This window comes from Marmota flaviventris, chromosome 9, assembly GCF_047511675.1.
Source record: "Marmota flaviventris isolate mMarFla1 chromosome 9, mMarFla1.hap1, whole genome shotgun sequence".
NCBI lineage: Eukaryota > Metazoa > Chordata > Mammalia > Rodentia > Sciuridae > Marmota > Marmota flaviventris.
Genome location: NC_092506.1, coordinates 111,502,565 through 111,526,607, shown reverse-complemented (window position 1 = coordinate 111,526,607; position 24,043 = coordinate 111,502,565). Strand labels below are relative to the sequence as shown.

The 24,043-nt window shown below is 42.7% G+C and overlaps 1 long non-coding RNA gene across 4 annotated transcripts; it reads right to left on the bottom strand.

Annotated features, from left to right (window-relative positions):
• Positions 1–12,766: 12,766 nt before the first annotated feature.
• On the bottom strand, positions 12,767–21,046 carry LOC114100740 (uncharacterized). 4 transcript variants are annotated; one of them, XR_011708627.1, is made up of 6 exons: positions 19,734–21,046; positions 17,688–17,805; positions 16,824–16,978; positions 15,851–16,056; positions 14,535–14,902; positions 12,767–12,963 (listed from the first exon to the last, which is right to left on the bottom strand). It is a non-coding gene; the product is annotated as an uncharacterized lncRNA (long non-coding RNA). The 4 variants fall into 4 exon arrangements; XR_011708629.1 differs by lacking the exon at positions 17,688–17,805; XR_011708628.1 differs by lacking the exon at positions 19,734–21,046 and having other exon boundaries at positions 14,535–14,845; positions 17,688–19,719.
• Between the last annotated feature and the right edge of the window lie 2,997 nt (positions 21,047–24,043).

The window sequence follows — 24,043 nt, the reverse complement described above, 5'->3', positions numbered from 1 at the left end:
AGCCTATAGGACTCAAACTTTAGGAAAACTTTGGTGGTGGAAGTGAAATGAGCCAAGTGCAGCGAAATTGCAGAGGAGCCCTCCAGCTTGCACCCTCTGGTTGCATCTGATCCATCTTCTGTAACATTTTCATGATGTTCAGGAAGGTCATGAGAAGGTTTAGAAAGGGAACTGAATAAATTCAGTCTGGGAGAGTTCCTTCTTTGGAGGCATCCCTGGTAGAAGTTTCCCCTGGAGCATCCTTGAAATGAAAGTTGCAATGTCCCCAAATGGGCATCTTGCTCACTAATTGGACATCAATGTAAAAGTCTTGGGAGGAAACTCCTGAGAGGTCAGAGCATGACATTTCACAGATGCCCCCTAAATTAGCCACTGAGCCACTGTAGGCATTAGGTCATCTTCTACAAGTGTTTTTCTCCAGGTAAGTCCAGAAAGCCAAACCCAATGCCTCTGCCATGAAATAGCCAATTGCTCAGGAAGGACTGGATAAGGTCAAGTCTCTGTATTTCTAACTGTGATAATTATAAGTGTCAAAACTATGAATACGGAGGCTAACATAAGGCTATCTGTTCTTGATATGAGTATGACACCTTCTCCCTTGTGTTCTCGCTAGGACAAGTGACATCCATGTGAAAAGGGACTGAGTTCTATTCTTAGCAATGGTGATCTAATCTGGCACATGACCCAGTTTTTCCTCAGCATCTCTGCAGGGCAACAAATCAGTGGTCACTCACCATGTGCTTTGTAGCTCCTCTCAAGCCATGTTTACAGAAGAAGAGTGAGTTCACTCCAGACAGGCAAAGTGTCATCTACTCTTCAAAACTCTACAAGGTCCTCAATGCTAGCCTTTATATTTGGGACAGACAGACGTGAATGTGTTGGGAAACTATTAAAATCTTCAATGTCAGTGCCTCTCACTTATAAGAATACGCACCTAGGCCCTCTAACTGATTTTTATGTTCTGATTTTGCATTCTCTTTGTTGTTGTTTTTAGAAAGTCCCCCAGATTGTATACCTTTCAGACGTCACAAAGCCTTAATCCATTTTGTGCATAAATATAAGGATTTTAGACTGTTCTAGGGATCTATAATTCAAACATGTTTAATTGACCAAATGCCAGGATGTGGGCCATCTTGGTCCACACCGGCTGTTATAACAAAGTATCATTCATAGACTCACAAATAGCAAAAATTTATTTCTCATAGCTCTTGATTCTGTACGTGAAAGATCAGATTCAGTGTCTGGCAAGAGTCCATTTCCTGGTTCAAAGTCCGAACTTAACTCATATGTGTCCCCACATGATGGAAGGAGGGGTCTCTTTTGGCCTTTTATATAAGGCTACTAATCCCAATTCATAAAGGCCCCACCTTCGCGACTGTCACCTCCCAGAAGCCCTACATCCTGATTCCATCCAATTGGGGGTTAGATTTTAATATGTGAATTTTGGGGACACCGGGGATCCAGCCAATCCATGGGCTTCTCCCCTGCTCAATGTGTTCTTCTTAATGTTTCCCACTAGTTCCCCAAGTAGTGTTAAGTAGGTTGAGAAGATGAGTGTCGGTCACCCGCATAGTTTAAAGCTGCACTCCAACAATCACAGAGAAAGTAACTGGATTACACAACAGTGACAGGGAAGAAAGGAGGAAGCTGACATGCCCCAGGTCCCATGTTTGGCACAGGGAGCAAGTCCAGCATGGTCGTTAAGAAACTGGGCTTGGGACTGTGTTACTCAAGCCTCAGTCTCTTCATTTATGGAATAAAAACAGTCATGCTGACCTCCTGGGATTTTATGAAGACAAAGTAAGACAGTGTGTGCAAAATGTTCAGTGTCTGGCACACCCTGACTGCTCAGAAAAGGGCAGCTTCGGCCATCATCATGCAAAAAAAAGATAAAAATTCAGGTCATCTCAGCGTGACAGGCAGTGATGCTCTTCTTAGCATCCATCTCCTGTTACTCCTTTGCCCCAACCCATGTGACTATCTTCCATCAGTACCCCACTGCAGCTACTAAAACCTCCTAACTATATGAATTGGAAAATATGCCCTAGAATTAAGAACAAAACTTTAAAATGATTTGTTCAAGTTGACACAACAAAAGAATTACACAGCCGGGATTAAGAATTCTTTTCAGAGGGAGCCCGAATAGTTTATTATGCCAGTAACAATTATTTCAGCATGCATTTATTGGGCACCTATTATATACAGGCATTGTCCTTTGATACTATGGGAGAGTGAAAGATATAAAAGATTCCCTACTCTCAAAGACTTGGAAATACACAAATCTCTCAAAATGAGCCCTTTCTGTGGAATATTAGTTAATAGGTGTGACATGAAAAAGGTGTTCTGCGAACGAATAAATTTCAGAAGCATTGAGTTAAACAAAAGGACACAGATTTCTTAACTATACAGCTTCTCTGAATCTTTACAATGCTAAGCATGCCTTATAAAACTCTGCCAGGAGAAAAATGTTTGCAGCATTTTCCAATTTATTTAACTTACAAAACTCTTTACTAGTGTGTTATCTCATGGGTCTAGTGTTCCAGGAAGACCCTTTGGAAACACTGGATTAGGGAACTACAACAAATACACAAAGGAGTCTCAGAAAGATGAAGTGAAGTCAATATGTCATCAAAGCAGGATCAGATAGAGAGAGCAAGTATTCAAGTTAGTAAGATTTTGGAAAGGCACTAGGGGGAGGGGTGGTTTAAAACAGACATTCAAGGATGGATCAGAAGTTGGTTGATTGATGCACCAACAAGAGGATTCCATGTGGCATGTCTAGCATAAAGGAATAAGGCCAGGAATGTGAGACAGTGGGTTGGCTCCATTGGATTGGCTTATAAATGTTTGCAGATAATGCAAGGAGAGTCAGAGAGAGAGAAAGGGTAGAGCCACGATATGACGCAGCACAAAAGTACAGCAAACAGCCATTGGAGGTGACTGGGCAGGGGCTGATGTGCACTTCAGAAAGAAAATTCTAAGAAAAATGTGAAGCCTGGATGGGAGCCGGGAAAGTTAGGCGGTGGGAAGACCAGGCCAAGGTTATCTCATTAATCTCTACAAGAAGTAATCTGTCCTGAACTGAGGCGGTGCCAACTGGGAAGCTGAGACTGAAGCATTCTAGAGAGAAATATTTTAGAGATAAAATCTAGGTGATTTGACAGCTTGCGTATGTTTGATCATATTGAGTGACATCTTTTTATAGTCATAAGTGGTCAAGTCGTGCGTGTTGTGTTTAAGAGACTGAACTTAGCTTATGTTATTCTCTGCTAGCATGTCGTGGACTAAGAGGAAGATGACAAAATTGCTAATGGAGAGGAATATAAATTCTCACCACAAAAGACTTCTCTGGGAGGAACCAAAGGACAAGACCATCCTCTGATGCTCCGAAAGGCGATTCTTGGGTAAAACTGACCAGGAGATAGAGCTGAGATCCAAAAAGGGTTTCTCTTCCTTGACACTTTTGACTTGTCAGAGGACCCCCTGAAACACCACTCACTTAAAATTCAAGGTTCTGCCATCCAAAAACCATATTTAAAATCGTTCCCCACTCTGAACCTAAACAGGACCTTTAGGCAATTAAAGCCCCAGGCCTCTGCTGTCTTGCAGACTAATTGGACAAGGTACAGCATGTGCTGCTGGGAGTCTAATTGTTCAGAGGGGCAGCAAGCTCTCTCAGGTCTCCTGACCTGGATTCCACAGCCCAGAGACAGCTCACCCACTGCTGTCTCTGGTGAGCAAAGCTGAACTGAGAAGCCCTGTACTTCATCCGTCATGTGGAGACCTTGCTGCCCCATACTGTGGGTGGCAGATGTTTTCCTCCTTAATTGTTGAAGATTAAGATTTGCAAACCAGAACGTAAAAACACTTCCCCCAGGCAATTATGGCCAATCAAATCACAGGCCTTAGGAAGAAAGATGATAACTATGACATCCTCCCTTCTTGTGAGTAAATAGCCCTCCCCTGAGTTTATTTGGTCCCATATGGATTTGACTTGCCTTCTGAGCCCATTTTTCTCTCCAGTTATCTATGCCAGGAACTGTGGTGTATGCCAGAGTAAGGAGGCTAGATGCTTTTGTCCTTGGAGAGACTGAATTGTCATGCACTCATTTATTGAAAACTATATCTATTTATCTCTCTACCTATCTACTCATCCATCTACAGTTTCAACATCCCAGTGCAAAGCACTATGCTAGATGCTGTGAGAAATAAAAGTGGAAATATAAGTGTTCAAAAGATCACATCTAAATGACAGAAGTCATCTTTGAACTGTACTTACAGCCTAGAAAGGATTTTAACAGTCAAACATGAAAGAGAGAGAGAGAGAGAGAAATAGTATAATAGTACACGAGTAATTAAAAGTCATATTTGGGATCCGGTATAGTAAATCAGATTGAAGGTATCAAACGAGTAATTATATGCAGTTTATGCCTGAATTGTGTGAACAGATGAATAGATGGATCTCGGATTATTTGCATGACTGATAAAACAGTAATAACTCTATTTATAGTTTATGAAAAAATTGAACCCTCTAAAAAGGTTGCAAGGAATTAACTTGGTTGCAGAACAATGTGCAAAATCAAATTAGAATTTAAAACACACCCACATATACATACAAACTCTAATTGTCCTATAAAAAGAAAGAATTGATTTATCAGCAATTGTTCTTAATTAGACAAGTCCACTCTGCTGTCTGGCTACCCAGCTGGCAGACACAACAATCTTCACACATCCACACTTGGCAAAAAGTAACTGCAGTTCATTTTAAATCTCCGTTTGTTTTGGAAGCATGTACACACACCCCTTTGGATATAACAAAATATGTTCTGGATGATAAATATTAGTTGATTAATGTATGCAGGACTGATTATAATAACTGTTTAACAAAAAAATTATTTGACTATTGTTAAATCTCAATAAATGTTTTAAATAATAAATTGGCCCATATTAAAGGCTCGCTATTAGCTCTCTTACTTGTTATTAGCCACTAACATAATTCCCTGGATTTAATATGGTATTTATAATTGCTTATTTTCACAATGGTTACTTAGACCTGGTACTGTATCTTTATTCTTCCAGATTGTCTGAGTTCATTTCTAATATTAACAATGACTTCTTTTTCTACAATTTTCATGACCTCTACCCAAATACGGCTGCACAATTGGGGTCCTTCAAAGAATACCTACTTAAATGAAGAATCTGCTTCCAGATTCTCCCCAGGCTCTCGTCTTTCTAGGACATGGCTTTGACTTGGTCTCCATTTCAATGGTACTTCAGAAAGTACTGAAACCTGTGACTCCCCAGAGTGATGGACACCTGTTGAAGGGACTTCCTGCATGGGACTCATCATCAAGGTGAACTTCTCCTCAGTCTCATTTTAATGAGGAGATTGAAGGCACACTTGACAAGAAAGAATCTGAGGTACCCCAGCACAGCAAGGGGTGGATGGTACATGTGTCCCACAGTGCTAGATCCCAGCACCCCATTGGAGCATCTTTTCCACTTGAACCCTCAGAACAGGGCTTGGCTCCTTTAAGAACCTCCTGGGAGAATTCAATAATTGTCTCTGTGGAAAGTACGAGTTCCCCCTAGTGCAGCGTGATAAATCATGGATAATAATAGCTCTTTCCAAAATAATCCTTAGGCAGAAGCAAAATCCAACTGAGAAGGTGGTTCTGAGTCAAAACGTGGGACCTGGATCTGTCTTTTATTTAGCTCTATAAATACATTGAGTGCTTCCTTTGTCACTGCTATTGACATAATGTGTTATTATTACTATTCAACTATTATTGCCATAATGTCTGTATTTTGATGTCTTTATAACCTGATAGGGCTTCACCCAATGGGCCGATTGTCCACATTTAACCCTTAGTCTTCTGCTGATCATAGTATGGCTTCAAACCTCTCCACTTTTAACACAGAGGATCAGAACCATACTTTAGAGAGGATTCTAGAAAAAACATCTTAGTGTGAGTAGAGCAGATTCTAAATTTCCCTGATTTCTCCTCCGTGATGGCAGGAATTATTAAAAGTAGGATCTTTTTTTTTCCAACATAATTCCCATAATATTTGCTACATCATTTTCATAGTGTAAGAACAAATTGAACTTTTTATGCCAATACACAGGAACCCTGGGAATGATTTCCACCACTGTTTTATAATTATAACTCATCATCCTGTATTGGCCAGGACTGTGATTTAATCGGCAGAGATCTGAAATTTTTACCAGGACAGTGTATAGGCTGAGTGATTCATTACTCTGTTTGCAGGAGTGATTCTTAATGGAAGCCACAGCATTCTTCAGATGGCCTGCACCCTACCCTGAAGGCACCTGTGATTATACATTTCTGCTTACAAAATTCTACCTATTCTCTTGGGAATAGATAATTCATGTCCAAGCACAGAGCACTTTAATCATTAAACCTACGTTTCCAAGACCCCAGGTTATTACCTTATCCACAAGTTTGTGCCTTACTTCTTTTGATTTATGGAACAAACCAAAATCATAATTCTATTTTAAAAGATCATAAGGCAGATTGCTTCGTTTTCTTCCCTTAGAGTGTAATTATTCCTAATTCCACAATTACTTTGCAAAGTGACAGTGTAGTGATTAAGATCGCTCGCTTTTAGCAAATTTTTCTTATCACCAAACTCTATAAAAATTTAACTTCCTCCAAAATTATGACGTTTTGGGGTAGCTTTTATTAGACAATTTTGGGACTTGAAAATTCTTTGTGACTGGTTCCCCCATACTCTCGCACATATATAATTATAATTAATTGCTTCTCTGCACATTTCCCTTTTCTCTGGAAGCAAAGAAATAGTTTTGGGAAAAATAAGAACAGTGGGGAAAGTGGGGAGGGGCCACTTTCTTTGTTAATAGTGCAGGGCTGACTGCCTATCTAGTGTACAGTCAGCATTTCAATCAGCCCATCTTTTCAAGTTGTGGCTCTGAACAGCTGGAATGTGCTACGGAGACAACGGAGACATAGGCCAAGATGAAAAGCCATGGCATTGCGTGGTGGCTTCAAAACTAGCAATCAGTCACATGGGCACACACTCACGCACACACACACATACACTAGAACTAGGAATTAAACTCTCCCAGGGGCTGTCATTATGCTGAAGGATATGTGTTTTATAAACTTGTGAGTTGGTAAACCTATGCTCTTGACCTTCTCTAAATCCCAAACCAGGTCTATACCCCAAGTCAGGAAAACCAATTGCTTGATCCATCAGGTATGTGTCTCCTGGTGACCCCATCATTGATCTTGCACACTTATGGTTTAAAAAAATCAAGCTACAAGTCCCAGAAGCCTCACCCCACTGTAAACCTGTGATTGAGGCTAAGAAATAGGTTGAGCTCTCCAGGCATGTGTCCAGAGCTTGTAGCTATCAGAGAAATAGATTCACATGGTCATTAGCTTTCTCCCATTACCACAACAGCATCAGTCTCTGTTTTGGGACAGTTGTGGCAGATTAAGACGAGAACCATACTTGCTAAGCCAATTACAATGGAAGACTTGCAGGAAAATATACAGCTTAGCATTTGATGGCAATCAGAGAGATGAATAATTCCTCTTACTGGGGTCTCTTAATTATCTGGGATTCAACAGAGTCTGGTTAACCTTCCCTTCATTATTTTTGACCCCTGCTTTCTGACTTTGGACAATGGAATTTGAAGCTAAAAGCTGGATGAAGGGCAAGGAACATATCTTCAGACTATTTCCAGGAGGAATTACAGAGAGCTTGGGAAACTTGTGTTTTAGCAAGCCAGAGAGGTAGATAATAATAGCCTACTGATGTGTGTGTGTGTGTGTGCGTGCGCGGGCGCGCGTGCACTCGCTCATGTGTATATATCTTAAATGCGCTGAGTGCTTTCTAGACATTAGCTCATGCAGCCTCTCAGTTCTCTGGTGAGGCAAGTGGAAAGTTTTAATACCTATTTCACATGCATTAAATATCAACAACAGAAGTATATGGTGTAAAACCTCAGAGAAAGTCACAGTGCTGAGGCATTTACCTTGACAAGCTGACACCTACTGTGTGCGTCAAGTCGTCCTCCATGAAATAAACATACTGGGGAAATGGGAGATAGGCTCCTTCTTCCTATCAAATGCTTTTAGAGCAAGAAATACAGCAATATATGGACATAAAACAATTAGAGGACAAAATAGGACCACATACCACCTGTTGTGACAGTTAGGAGATGGAAATCCTCATGCTGTGGGCCCCAAGGCTGCACCTTGGTAGGAGACTATTGCACCTTTTTTTTTTTTTTTTTTTAGTGCGACAATGAAAGCCACTTGGGATGTGCTGCTCCTCTATAGGTTTGATGCTGTGACTTCTATTTGATCAGGAAGACTTTGGCGGTTTTCTTTTTGAGACCTGCTCTCAAGACTTGATCCCCTTTGGAGTGCGCCAGCCCAAGCACCACAAGGACAAATGTATGTCCTGGGAGCGGCTAATGACCTAGCAGAGATGCAGTTGGCACCCCTTGATGTTCTGGAGTGGGCAGCTGATGGCCTCCAGATGGGAGGGCGTACTTCCTCCCGTGACCTTGCCTGCCGCGGTTCTTCCATTAATGGGCCCGTGGGTCAAACCAAGAGACAAAGGTGGCGGGCGCCTCCTTGCCGCCCTCGGCCTTCCACCTCAAGGTTGCGGAGGGGAGCCCCAAGGGCCCAGCGGGGCGGGGAGAGGCGTTTCCCCCTGTCTCTCTGTCAAAAAATAAAATAATAATAATAATAATAAAGTCGATGATGAGAAGCCCATTATGGCTGGAGGGCGAAAATAACATTTTCATGCTAAAGTCCAGATGAGGCATCAAGACATCTTCCAATAGAAAATGATGAACTTGCACATCAGGAAGTGCAAAGACTATTTAATCAAAGCCTTTAAGAAGATCAAACCTAATCATAAGATGTTAAAAAAATATATAAAAGCAGATAAGAGGAGGTTTGGGCTGCATGACTAGAATCTGAAAATCAGAAAAGAGCCTTTTAGGTCCTTTCACAACAAGAGAAATATGTCATTTTTTTTTCTCGCTCAGCAATCCAATTTATTCACCACAGTGGGTACGAGATGGGACTTAAACAGCATGGCCAGTCAGACAGCCCAGAGGACCAGAGTGCTCTCTCCCATCCTCACTCTCCAGAGGGTTTGTTATTGACTATCCCTGTTTCCCTATTTTGATTTGTTTTATATATGAATTTGAAAAGAGAGGGAGAATAGAGAAAGAAAAAACAAGAAATGCAGGGGACCCTGTGCTCCACAGCCTCCAGGTTCAGACCTTCACTCTTATGACGAGGTTGGGATCAGCTTCACAGAGGGCCCTGTGTGGACAGTGATGCTGGAACACCAGGGAAAATCTTAGGGAACACGGGTGGAAACAGCACCGTGAGGGCACGATCCAGGACTTAAGGTAGGTTGAGGTTTTAATGCCAGGGATGCTGGCATTTCTTGTTATCACTAAAAGTTTGCCAGTGTGGTCTTTGGTACCATGTATATTGTGAGCAGCCTACCTCAGGAAGTGATTAACACCAATGGCTACCACTCAGAATTTGCCATGGACCACCTATAAGCTAAGCACGTTCATGAGTTAGACCTAATTATCTCAACAACCCATCAAGATAGGCTTTACTTTACCTCACTTGGTCCAGAACATTGAAGCAATTCAATCTCAATCGTAAAACTGAGGGAAAACAAGAATCCACCTCAAAGAAGTATAATTACAAAGTCTTTGCCTTTTTACTTACCGAGCAATCAATTCTCAACTCTTTTCAAATATGAGGACCCTTTTCAACATTGGAAAGAAAAAGAAAAACAGTTCTAGAATTTTTACAGAAAAGTGGTTGTGTTTTCATGTATGCCGCCTACAGGCAGAAACTTGGTACATACCTGCAATTCATAAGCCCTTAGCAATCTCTCCATAGCCCTAGAGACTGCCATCTCTCATCACAAGGGACCTACTCTCCAAATCATTTTGAGGAAAGCAACTATGTTATGGCGGAAGCTGAGAACCTTCTAGCTCTCCTGGTGCTCACCAGGAAAAACTGGGATGCAGTCAACTGGCGAGCAGAGCAAAGCTGTAGCAGCTACCCCATCTTTCCTGGTACCCCTTCAAGTTCCTTGCCCTTTTGTCTTGTCTTCTTCCTCCAACATGTGGCCAGAAGACTGTTTTTCTACAACTTACTCTACAGGCTCCCTTGATTAAGGCAACTGCTGTTGTTGAATCAGATTTCAACCATGATAAAAATCATGCAGTAATTTCCCAGGCCTCTCGTGCCTATAAGAAATGACTCTGTACAGTTGGATGCATGTGAAAATACATAAAATAGAACAAGGCATATATAAGAGTATCAGTCAGTGTTTCAGTGCTGTGACCATGGTACCCAACAGGAACAACTTAGAGGAGTAAAAGTCTATTCTGAGCTCACAGTTTCAGAGGCTCAGCCTATGGACATCCAACTTCATTGTTCTGTGCCCAAGCTGAGGCAGAGCATTATGGCAGAAGGGCATGGTGGATAAAGCTGCTCAGCTCATGGCAGCCAGGAAGCATAGAGCAAGGGGAAGGAACCAGGGGAAAAAATATATATACTCCCCAGGAGCACAACCTCCAATGTCCTATTTCATCCAGCCATGCCCTACCTGCCTACAGTTACCATCCAGTTAATCCATTCAAATTACTAATACATCAACTGTATCAAACCAATGATTAGGTCAGGGTTTTCATTATCTATTCATTTCCCCTATTATACTAACTCAGGAGTTTTAGGGGGATACCTCATATCCAAACCACAATAATAAATAATATATATATTACCCACATACACAAAATTCATATTAATAGTACTAATTACCATAGCCCAAAATGTAAAGATGTGTTAAGGGGGTTGAACAAAATAGGAATGGCAGCCGTATGAAGTTATTTGAAGAAATTTTACTGATGAAAGCAAATGAGTTATAAGTTGATTTTGCAAGGCAGACAGAGAAGACAAAAAAAAAAAAAAACATTCATCTGATGAGAAATAATCAAGTAGTAGTGAATCAGGAAAAATAAAGGACATGAGTTTTGATATGTTTACATTTAATTGAAGACAAATAAATAATTCATTTTTTCAAAAGGAAAAAATCCCTAAAGCACACAATGTAAGGCCTTCTATAAAAGGCATTGCTGAGTTTTATGCTTTGCATGACCTTTTTCTTTCTTATCACCTCCCCAGGGAAAGGACTATTCCACAGTGAAAGGAAAAAGACCGAGGACAAATTCTGGGCTCCTGCCCTCCCTTGGCTTCCGCTTCAGCTTCTAAGCCCAGGTGAGACCAGCAGAAGAACCAACTTGGGGCGCCCATTTGTACCCCAAGGTTGCTTTGAAAGATGCAGGTATACCGCCTCATACCTGGAAAAGGAAGAGGTGGACATAGAAATGGCGTACCATCTGCCTGTGCCTCTCTGTCTATCTTTCTCTTGCTCCAATCTGTGGGTGAGAGCAGATGGTGAATCACCTTTGGAAGGGAAGCAGTCTGGACTGGCCCTGCACTTCAAGAGCAGTGTAGTTTGTCCCCAGTACCTGGGCTATAGAGGATAGGGACCTCTGCAACTTTGGGGTAGTTATTCTCACTCTCCTAGGAAAATGTAACAACTCACTTTTATGATCAGCAAATATACCTGAGTGCTCCCAGCACTTTAAGACTTTCAGCAAGAAGCCCTCACTACTTTCAGGAAGTTGCCTTTCATCTTCTCATATCACATATACCTCATCGGACTCACTCAGCGATTATAGATCCAAATCCTAAGGGGAAGCCATTAGCACAACGGTGACCAGAGTGGGGAGTGGTGGATACCAGCACACTCAGGCACAGTTCTTCACAGCACTTCTTTCTACTTCCTCATCTCATCAGCTAGATCTGACTTGGGGAGAGAATGCTTCCCAGGTTTTATGAGTAACCTCTTTGCATTAAACCCTCCCACATTCATGATCTCCTTAAATCCTTACCACAAGCCTTCAGGGAAGATAGCATTATTATTCTCCTTACTTTATCAAGGAGGAAATTACCATTGCCTAAAATCCAACAGCCAAGAGGGGTTTGATTCCAGGGCAGCTCTGTGTGATCCAAGCCCCAGACTCTGTACCACTGCATGTTCTGAAGACCAGAGCACTGATCCCAGAACAGAGTTGGCATTAAGAAAAGTGTGCGAGACGCCTGGCAGAAAACACTGTTGGGAACAGAGTGCCTAAGAAGTGTCAGTTTTATGTGAAGCATTCAGCATAGGCGGATCCAGATCATGAAGGCAGAACTGGCCCCTGAGCTAAAAAGATGAAGCACAGAATAGTGAGACCATCTCCAGCATTATTCTAGAAACATTGTGATGTCTTGTTGGGTAACCACGTCGCCCTTCTGGCCCAGGGCTAATGTCCTTTTGCTGTGAGCAAGAGAGCTAGAGAAGCAGTAAAGTTTGACCTTGGGTTGCCCCTGCACCCATCTCACTATCTGTCTTTCCCTGCAACTCCTTCTTGCTGCCATTGTTTTAAAGATACAGGCCCAGGAATATCTTTTTCTATGTGTTTGTTGCCAACCATTTAATTTGATTAGAGGTTCTTGGTCTTTGTTTTTGTTCTTCTCCTAACCTTGGCTCTCCTTTTCATCCTTCTCAACATTGCCCCTTTTGCTTTCTGTAATATTCCCCAACTTCTTGCTCTAATTTCCTATCTACTTTTCTCTCCTGAGAGAGAAAGAGAACAAAAGAATGAAAATGGGAGCCATCCTTTGCATATCCCTGAATGATTCATTTATTTGATTTTTTTCATTACATTCTTTGAATGAACTTTATAAGATCTATGGTAACTAGATACCCCATTTGTGTCAAATGTTCTTTTGATATGTTAGCACTGTCTAAATAAGCATTTCAGAGCATCTTCGTTCCTCTTTCTCTGGTTCACAAATCTGGTGGTTGGGTTTCCAGCTGCAGAGAAGAGAAGAAAGAGAAAAGAATATTTGCAGTAAGGCCAGACACACAGAGAACAAGTCCTCGTCCATTTCCTGGGTTATTCAAGCCTTTGTACTCTATTGGGAGAGAGGGAAGTAGACAGCAATTTGCATCTTGTGTAGACACACACACACACACACACACACTTCACAGAATCTGGGAACGTCAGAGTTGGAAAGGTTGGAAAATATGTAAACCAGATCATTCACATTAGAGATGCAGAAACTAAGATGAGAGAAGCAAAGTAATTTGTTAAGATCATAAAACCAGTCAATGGTTAACCTAGGACCAGAAGGCATCTGTATTCTTTCTACTGACCCATCGAAAGATGGAGCTCTGAATCTTTCTGACTTCTACTTTAGTAACCATTTTTTGGTTCTATTATCCATGAGCTCATCTGAAGTCTTCTTGAAGCTATTTCTGTTTTCAGTGTCATGCTCCTGAGCAGAGTCTGAAGCTGCAGGGATGGAGGGAAGTGGGAATATGAAGGGGTTTATTTTTGTGCTCTCAGATCTCTGACCTCTTTCCTGCAGAGGGAGTCAGAGGCCTTACAACACAGGAGAGAGATTTTGAGATGAATGGTTTTGTTTTGGGAGGGGCCTCAGGGCAAGGTGTTCACTAGAATTTCCCAGGAAATGAACTATCATTTCCCCCAGAAGTGAGTTTGCAGCAGACCCATAGTAAATCTACTCTGGTCCTGGACACCTGTCTAGTTCTCACATCATAAACCTAGATGTGTCAGTTGGGAACTCAACATACCTCAAAATTCTCACTGACGCATGTGAGGCCAAACTGCCCAACTAACTCTAAATATCGAGGAAACCGCTTGCTATTTTTTCTCCAGGGCAAGTTCATAAGAGAGTCAAGAACACAGCACAAGGGTCCAGATTCTTGAACAATGAGCAAGTTCTGGCATGGTTCAAGAACAGGTCTCTCTGCCTTGGTCAGTGTTCCAAAATGGAGACACTTTCAAATGTCTCTTAAAAAATCAAAAGTAGGGAAAAATCCTCTTTTTAATCATCTCTGCCCCCTCCTGTTAATTTCCCAGTCATGGTGGGCCTTTCATCCTACCCTCCTGTTTGATATAAAAGGGCCTGGATCTTGTGGAGAAAGGATAGGAGGAAGCAGATAATCACAGGCCTTTGGACTGGATTCTTTCCATTTAAACTACAAGATACTAGCTGCTGGTAGGATTAGCATAACTAAAGGAGCCTATGATGCAAAAACTGGGGTGACTGGGGATGAGAAAGGCCATCTAAATGTGGTGGGGGGAGATGCTACCATAAAGAGAAAATGACAGCTGGTGCCTTGGGGAAATGAACAAAACTGTTCCCTTTCTTCTTAAGGAAATTATCATTTCAACTTTGCTCTGTCTTCTCCGTGACCACTTAGAGGAAGGAAGGCTCCCAATCTGCATTTAAATGGAAAGATTTCAGGAAGCACAGAATAGAGCATAGGCTTTTCAGCACTCTCCCCCCTCAAGGAGAAGGCCTTAGATGCATTAAAATTGACAGCTGCTCTCTGCAAATGCTGAGGGCTACACTCACCCATTTCCAGCGGCTCTGATAGGCCAGGGGCTTTTGCGGGTTGGTTTCTCAGACGACAAGGTCCTTTGCTCTAAGGAAAGTATCACATGCTGCTGTCTGGAAATCTACCATTCATTTTAATGGAACTTCTTCCTGTGTTGTTTTGATCTGTTTTTGAAGTACAGATGTCCCAGGAGAATGATAAAGCTCTAAACTGCTATCAGTCATCTCTATCTAGGTAGGCCTGGAAGCTTTGAGAAGAGAGTTTCATTCCTTCGGCAAATATTTTAAAAGCAGGAACTGCCAAATACACTGGAATAATGTCGGGGAACCTGATGGTGAACAAGAAAGTTTCCCAGCCTAAAGATGTTCACATCCCACGGGTTTCCCTGCTTAGGAAAAGGGAAGAGAGCAGGAAGTGGAAAGAGAGGGAGGGGGAGAGAGAGAGAGAGAGAGAGAGAGAGAGAGAGAGAGAGAGAGAGAGAGAGAGGCTGAACTCTGTGGAAGGATGGGAGGACCTGAAGCTGGGGACATGGGCCTTTATGACATTTTTATGATTTTCCTTTGTGGTGGGAGGGTCCTGTCTGATAGATGGCTTCCTGTTTAACTTCTGGGGATATACCATACCTCTCTGTTCCTTCGGGTGTCAGAGAGAGCAAGGAAGAAGGGAAAAGAAACCATTAACCCACAACAGGATTTTTAAAAATTCTAAATCTCTCCCCCACAATCCCCGCCCCCGCCCCAGGGCTGCTTTGCTGCTAAAAGCAGAGTCCCATCCTCTTATTCAAATCTCCCCTCCATTTTGCTTGGTCAGCATGAAAAAGACTGAGGGGTGTGCTTTTTCATTAAGATGTTTCTGTTTCTGACAGGCCCCCGGGTAGGTCACCGGACAGACGTCTTTGTCCAATGCTGAATGATGGTCCTCCCCACAGGGTCTGTCCTAGTAATGACTTCTGGAGCTGGCACTTGACTACCAGCACAGTCTGGGGGCCAGGGCCGTCTGATAAACCCCTCTAAAGTTCTGTTGGAAACCTTGAAGGTGCAAGCACACGGACAGAAGGGGTGTTTTGGTTTGAATCTGAGGTGTCCCTCAGAAGCTCCTGTGTTAATGCAGGAACATTCAGAGGCAAAATGGTTGGATTATGAGAGCTGTAACCCAATCAGTCCATGCGGGTTTGAATAGACTCATGGTAATGAGGCAGGTGGGTGTGGCTGGAGGTGTGTCCTAGAAGAGTTCCTCTTCCCTTGCAGCCCCCTCCCCTCTCTCTGATTTACTGTTGTCATGAATGAAGCCGTGCTTCTCCACCACACCTTTCTGCCATGAGGTTCTGTCTCACCTTGAACCCAGAGCGATGGAGCTGGTCCACCATGAGCCTCTGGAACTGTGAGCCAAAATAAACTTCCTCCTCTAAGTTGTTCCGGTTGGACGTTTTGGTCACAGAGACAAAAAGCTGAGTAACCCAGGTGGGCTGTGAACAGAGCAGGTTTGTGTGAAAGAATCCTGGTAAATACTCCACTTCCAGAAGAGATGAATCGGGGTTCCCTGAGGAAGGAGAGATACTGTTTCCAACCACGTGGAAAATTCACCAAAACAACAGACCCATCATAACCAGGCAGGCTTCTCATATCACCGCATTTGTCCCATAGGAAAGGTCTTTATTCCATTCTTTTCTTCTCAGAAGTTAACTCTGAGCTCTGGCTTTGCTATATGGGATGTAGAAACTTTTAGAAGTGTTACAGAGTCCCATGGTGGAGAAGGCTCACTATTAATGGAGTGTTGCAGGCAGGATGTCCCAGGAAGGTTGCTATCCTGTCCCCTGACCATTGCAAGAACTGAGCATTTCCCAAGTAGATTCATGGAATTTGGAGGAAAGGTGTTGAGGTTCAGTCACATGGATCAGTAGTTAGGTTGATATAGTTCTACATTCAGTTCACATTGATTGGACCTGTACCTTCAAGTCTCACTGATGTGCAGGAAAGATCTTTAAGGTAATTATTTTTTTTTATTTTATGATTTAGGAAAATAAGATGCCAAAGCCTCTCAGAGATATAAGGTGCTAAACCCTGATCTCCTGTCTCCTTAAACACAGATTTATTGCGCCCTCATCTCCCTAAGTAAGGGATGACTAAGAGGCCATTCAGGACCAGGGTGCCACACCTGCCAAGAAGCCATGTACCCTGTCTAGGAGGAAAAAGCCGACAGGTGTCTCTCACAGACTGCTCTCAGTCCCCTGCTTACCCTCAGTTCCCTGCTCACCCTCAGGACCCAGGGCAGGATGCCTTTAAGGGACAATGGAGTTTCTGAAGTACCTGTCCTTGGTGAGCCAAAGATGTTTTCCAGAAATGCTTCTCCTACCAGTGTATCTTGAGAAGGTAGCAGAAGTCCATGTGGTCAAGCCAAGTGTGTTGACTCATTTATGCACTCATCTGTTGATGTCAAGTGCAGCTGTCTGACTGTGTGAGGCCTGTGGGAGATGCAGGGATAAACAGAATGAAGACCTTGCTTACCACCTCACCTGGGCCATGACATCATCCCTCCTCTCCCGGAGCCACCTTTATAAACTTTATAAACTCTTTATAAAGCAACTTCTGGTACCTCCTCCATTCCAGTATTCCAGTATTCTATCCTGACACGGAGCAATCCCACAAGGTTGTACCAAGTGGCCCAAGGTCACAGAGCTTGCCAAAGCTAAGACTTGAACCTGACTTTCTGCCAGCAGAGTGCTTTTCCTTGGCCAGCCTCTGAACACAGATAAGCAAACTGGGAGGTGAAGGTGGCATCAGAGCATTGCATTGAGTGATTGCTGCAGCAGTTGGAGAAAGGGACTGTCCTTTCTGCATGCAGCCTTTTTCAGGTGACTTTCTAGTCCTGCTTCTGGATATCCCACCAAAAAGAAGAAAAAAAAAAAAAAAAAAAGCCTGGCAGGTTTCCTGGACTGGCTTACAGACAGGACCAAAAAGACTTTGCAGATAGATTGGCACCTAGGACCAAGAACAGGGATTCTTTCTCACTCCGTTGCTCTTCAGCGACTCCAGGCTCTCTACCCCTTAAAGGTCAGATAAACTTTTAAATTGGGAAGGATGGTAAGAGATAAACTAGTGAAGCAGCCCATCCCTACCCCCAGTTTATAGGGCAGAAAAGTGAGGTTCAGGTCAGCCTGAGTCAAGGCTTACCTGGTCCCCTACACTCAAACCCTCCATTGTTCTGCAGCTGGGCTCCCCAGACACGTACCAAGTCCTACTTCAGGGAGGAGAGTGACTGGCTTTAGCATGTACGGTCTATTAGGTCAAACTGAGGATAAAAAGAGAAGCCCTGATTTGAGGGTCTTAGCTTCTGTCAATCTCACCTCTTTCTCAAGCTTGACATTCACTAAACACCAGATTCTGAAAACTTCCATTTAAAGGAAATCTCTTGACTGATTAGCTCTCTGCTTTATCCTAACCAACTGCCTTTACTGAACACACCCCAGAAAGCGAAAGGTCTCTGGAGAATTGATTGTACAATCCTTGCTCTCCTATTCAGGGGCCCGAGTCTCTGAGAACACCTGGACTGGAATTCCTCTAAATGACCTGGTTTCCACATTGACTGTTCTCAGACCATCCATGAATGTACAACCATGAACAACTTATGGATTTATTGAGGCCAGTCGGATCGGGCAATCTGCAATGTTTGCATTTCATATGAACACTCTCCTGCCACACGTGTTTTGAAAGGGGACCCAGGACCAGCTGCGTTCCCAGTTTGGAAAGGATGTGCTACCTAGGGGTATCTCCTTAGTAGCTGGGGTTGTGGAAATAGCAGGAAAGAGAGGGCTGTGGTGAAGACATCATCTCCAACCTGAAGAACCAAGGGGGATGATTTACAGGCCCGAGAGTCTAGCACCTGATTCAGCAGAAGCCCTTTGCTTTATTGCTCCCTGTGAAATTCAGTCATTCTGGGGGAGGGCCTTTGTCCAGGAAGGGGGAGTTACAGGCTCTGGTTAGGTTAGGATTAAATTGCTGATTTCAGCAAATGAAAACTAATGACCATTGTTGGTCTCCCATTTGCACAGACACCTGCAGAGGCAACTCAGCCTCCCCAGTGAGGGGGTCTTGAAGAGGATGAGGTTTGGGATAAGCTTCCTAGGACGGGGTGTGCTATTCAAATGCTTTTGGGCAAGTGGCCCTTACCTCTAAGACTCTGACATTTCAAAGAGCTAGTTTCTTGCTAGTCCTTATTTTCTTTACTATGGGCCCAGGATAGGAGACAAGGGGTACAAATGAGAAAGCTCAGGTTTCTTAGGAACTCTTACTCTAGGTATCGTATAGGTTTCTGCACAGGTGGCAAATCACTTAACACTGGCCCTGTGCGTGGCTGGCAACTTTCTGAGTTTTGTTTTTGCATAACTTAAAAGTATCTGCACCTCCCTGCAGCTGGCCTGCCACAAAGGTTTTTCCAATCTTTCTTTATTCCCTCCCAGGGAAGAGAGGAAGATGGGTGCTCTTCTAAAGACAGTGTAAATTTTTATCTTCAAGTGTCTCCATCTAAAATGCAAATACAACTTAGGCCAATGCCTCATCAGGCAACACATTAGCCTGGCTTAATAACAATCAACTGAGACCAAAAAATGAGGCTTAGCATCCACAATAATGATATTATCTATCATCTATTGAATAATTACTATGTAGCAGGCACTATGCTAAGCTTTCCACAAAGAAAATGTCTGTCTTTCTTTTTTTTAATCCTCACACAGTTCTGAGGCTAGTATTTCATGTTAAATTCAGAAAAACTCAGCTATGTATCCAGTGTTACACCCTAAAGCAGTGCAGAGCCAGGAGTGCACCCCAGGCAGTGGGGCCAACTCACCCTTTGCTGCAGGTGCTTAGGGTTCACACAAAAATTGGAGATAGGGATCACAAGAGATAGGGGTATTTTGCTTCCCAGGGGAGATGGGGAGGGACAATAGAAAGAATGGCATTGTTGGACAATTCAAGTCCTTAGAGTCACATAGACCCTGTCTTAAATCTCAATGCTGACAAAACCTCCCCAGCTATGTGGGTCTTGGCAACTCACTTGTCTCTGACTGTCGGTTTCCTCATCTGGTAAAGAGGGATCTTGATACCCCTTTTTCATTCACCTGTTCTCAGGCCTCTGCTTGGGGTTGTCTCCCCCTTGCAAACCTCCCAGAGATCTCACCTCCTACCTATTTTACCCTCTTCTGAAAAGCTCATGGTACTTACCTGCTGTGCTTTAGCAGTCACTTGGCTCTCCTCCTTAAAAGCAGGAATGTGTCCTCTCCACCACATTCCCAGAAGGAACAAATGAGTAAACATTGAGGACTAAAACAACATGGAGAGCACAGAAGACAGTCTAGAGAACAGCTCCATGTACCCCCTTACCTCAGGGTAAGGCCCTGTATCACCTTTGGAAGAAAAGAGAGCCATCTAGGACACAGAGATTCAAAAGAGAAATCATGTGTGTATGTGTGAGTGTGTGTGAGTGTATGTGTAGGAGATACACACACACACACACACACACACATATATATTCTATTGGTTCTCTTTCTCTGGAGAACCCTATTACACAAATTTCTCCTCTCCAACTTCTTTTCTCTTTTTCAAATCGCCCCTCCCATGCCCCTAATTATTTCACCTCCACATCATGTACATTCCCTCAACTGTTCTACAAATTAACATGTAGTAGCAATATAATATTTCAGATATTGCTATGTGCCACCCACTGATCCAAACTCTCACGATAACCCTGGGAGGCAGATACTATGATTTTCCCCATTTTGCAGATGGGGAAATTGAGGCACAAAGAGGTTAAGTAACTCTCCCAGGGTTTCCCAGGTGGAGAAGCCTAGAATCAAAACCAGGTTTGAGAATGTTCATGAAAGACAGAGGGGGTGAGGGTAGAGAGAGGGAAAGGGGATGTTGTATGAAGAGAAAAATAAGAATGGACTCCTTTGGTAGATACCCTTTATTCTCATTCTCTCATATATATGCATCTGTTTCTGCCACTCACCACCTAGTGTCAAAATTGTTGGGGACCATGACATTAGGGATGTTCTCGTCACCAAAAAGCAGATTATTACTCCATCTTCCAGGTAAATATCAAGTCCATTCCCTCACCTGGACAGACCTGTGGGTAGTGATGCCCATCTGCCAGCCTATACATGGGTATAGGCATCCTGGAAATAAGTGCAGATATTGAACCTTCTAACACCTGTCTCTCTCATCTCTACATATACATACCCACACACAAACACACACATCCTCCACCTTAGGCCCTGCCACAAACCTCTGTTCTCACCCCCACCATGGAATGGCACAGATCACCCTGTGCCACAGATACCTTCTTCCTGGGCACCTTCCTTAGCTGAACCGGCTTTTGACAACTAGGCAGATATTTTTCAAACCATTTTTGTGTTTTACCGAGCAAAGAAAAAAGATGTTCCTGTCATTGTTCACTGTGCTGTTCCTTCCTCCTATTAGCTCTGCTAAGATGCACCCAAAGAAAAGAAAATACAATTGCATACAATTAGCAATGGAAATTATTAATAGGAGCAAGAGATCCAATCCATTCTACAAGTAATTCTGTAGTGATTTTAGTAATTGATAGTAATTAAACACTAATTAATTCATTTCCTAAGTAATGTATTTACGTTATTTATGGGTATTCACTTTAATTACACTTGTTTGCATTCCTTGGGTTAAGTAATACAAATTTGCTCTCTTTTCTGAAAATGTTTATTTGGGCTTCTTTAAGTCATTGTTTGAGAACATGTGGGAACAAAGACTAATTGCTTTGAATTGCAGCTGAGCACATTGATTTCTCACTTTGGGATGGGAGTTAACAGAAGGTGAGGCTGCTGCCTTCCTCACTTGGGCCTTATCTCCTTACCCTTCGGTTCTGGTCCAGCTGTCTGGCAAACAGTTTATCTGAGTTCATCTCAGAAAAGATCAGAATCTTGGCTATGGGAATAAGTTTCATGTGGACCTCAAATGTCAGGGAATGAAAAATCCTATCTTTGGGCCTCATTTTGGAAGGAGTAAGATGATTCTGGAGGGACACAGCAGGTGTGTGTCTGTTCTTTGGACTGAGTGGTTGTTGCTATTTTAGTTAGACTCCCAGGACAAGAAGTAAAGTGTTAGGGCCACCTGCTCCAGCCTTCCACTGGTGCTCACTGATCTCTATGGATGGCTCCTGCAGCCTGTCTTCAGAAACCACTCTGGGGGGCACACTCCCCAGTATTCCACCTCAGCTGGCTAACACACAGAGATAGGTGAGATCATATCATATGTGTCTTTCTATGCCTGGCTAATTTCATTTGGCATAATATCTTCCAGCTTCATCAATGTTCTCACAAATGGCAGGGTTTCCTTCATTTTTATATCCAACTGTATATATGTACCATGATTTCTTTACTTATTCATCCAGTAATGAACACTTAAGGTGTTTCCATATCTTGGCTACTGTGAAAATGGTACAATGAACCTTTACTACTCTAAGATACTGATTTCATTTACTTCGGATATATACCCAGGAGGGGGATGGATGGGTCCTATGATAATTATAATTTTAATTTTTTGAGGAACCTCAATACTGTTTTCCATGGTGGTTGCAGCAATTTATGTGCAAGCATTCCCTTTTCTCCACTCCCTTGCCAGCTGGTCTTGTCTCCCACCCCCTGTTTTTTTTTTTTTTTTTTTTTTTTTTTTAATAAAGCCACTCTAGCAGATGTGAGATGAAATTCCAATATGGTTGTATTTATATTTCCCAATGATAAATGATATTGAGCACCTTTTCTTGCAAAAAAATGTTTTACCCCAAACTTCTCAGGAGCAAAATTGGTCAGGGATCAATGACAGATCAAACACGTGCAGAAGTAGGATAGAAAACAGATTATGTTAAAGATAAGTTATTTTGACAGCATTGTAATCCTGTATGTCTCCATTGTTCCTTACTACAGTCCTCCCCTTCATCTCAGGAAGAGAAAAACAAGAGAACAGTGATTAGAGCACGAAGGGACAGGAGAGTTGTGGAAGATACTCTCCTCTGAGAAGTTCCAAGACAAATGTCTGCAAGAAGTAAATGGCAATGATAAAAGATGAAATCTCATATATATTCAATTCCTACTTAGGGATTTCCAATAATGCATGATCAGAAGTGTCATTTTTGTCATCATGAAGCAGGAGAAGAGCCAACTGCTGTGAATGAACACAAAATGAGAAGCTGAGACTCTGCAGAAGTCTCTTTGCTCACTTACTGACATTTGCAGCCATCAGGGCCCTGACCCTGAGGCTGCAGCCCCACAGAGGAAGGGAGGGAAAGCACAGAAAGGTGAGGTCAGAGGCGTCCACCCAGAGCTGTCCACCCAGAGCTGTCCAGCAGTGAAAGTGCTGAATCAGCCCTCACCTCTTGCATAGAGGGTCCACTGAAACTACCTACTGCCAGGGCCTGTCTTCTGGAAATTCACCTTTGCAAGGAGGGCAGGAGGTTGTGTAAATAGCCACGCAACCTAATTATTACAGAATCATAACTAGAATTTGCGCTACTAAAAGAGCTCTGATGGGGAATGGGGTGGGTAAAAGTCATGGAAGAATGCCCCAGGCTGGTCCTAGAGGAACATGAACTTGATAGAGACAGCTGGACACCTAAAGGAGAAGAGTGACAGGAATGACCATCATTCTCTCCCGTGGTTGATGGAACCTCTCCTCTATTGGAAGATAACACTTGACTTTAAATTCCCCTGTTAATACTTGATCCCTTTGAAACTCCTTTTATTCTATTAAATAATTCCTGCCCGAATGTCTTTTGAAACTGCAAAATAAAAAATGTCCAACTATCTAGAAGTGAATGTAGCAGTAATATGAATGTGCATCCATTTTAATGAAAATGGTGTGTGTATGTGACTCTGTGCATGTGTATACTGTCTAGAGATACATGGGCATGGATGGTTCAGTTTCACCAGCCTGCAGTACAGGATTTGCATCTGTTAATCAGTTCAGGATTCAGAAAAGGAGACTCTGGTAGAAGAATCCCATTACTAACCAGCAGGCTGTGAAATACTGTACCTGTTACATGCTTGTAAAGAAAAATCTATTTCATTTCCTATGAATGTGCATACACATGTGAGTGCACGCGCGCGCACACACACACACACACACACACACAGCCCATGTGACCCAGGTATACCATGAGGGAAATTAGCTGAAAATTCCTGACATGGTCCCTAAAGGGCAGAGGGGGTAGGGAAGGGGAACCAAGGTTCTTTGAATTTGGTTTTTGTATAAACTGAAATGAGATTTTTAAAACCAGAATGTTGGACATGTTTTGGAATTAAGGAAGGAAAGAAAGGAGAGAGGAAGAGAGGGAGAGAGGGAAGAAAGGAGGAAGAGAGGACTCTGGCAGATGCAGACAAGTGTGAGCTTAGTAAATAGTTATTAAGTGAAAAATAACAATGATGGGAATAAAGTGCACATGACAAATATATAAGTCAAGTCATCTCATCCTCTTCCCTTATCTCATGGAGGAGCGGCATTTA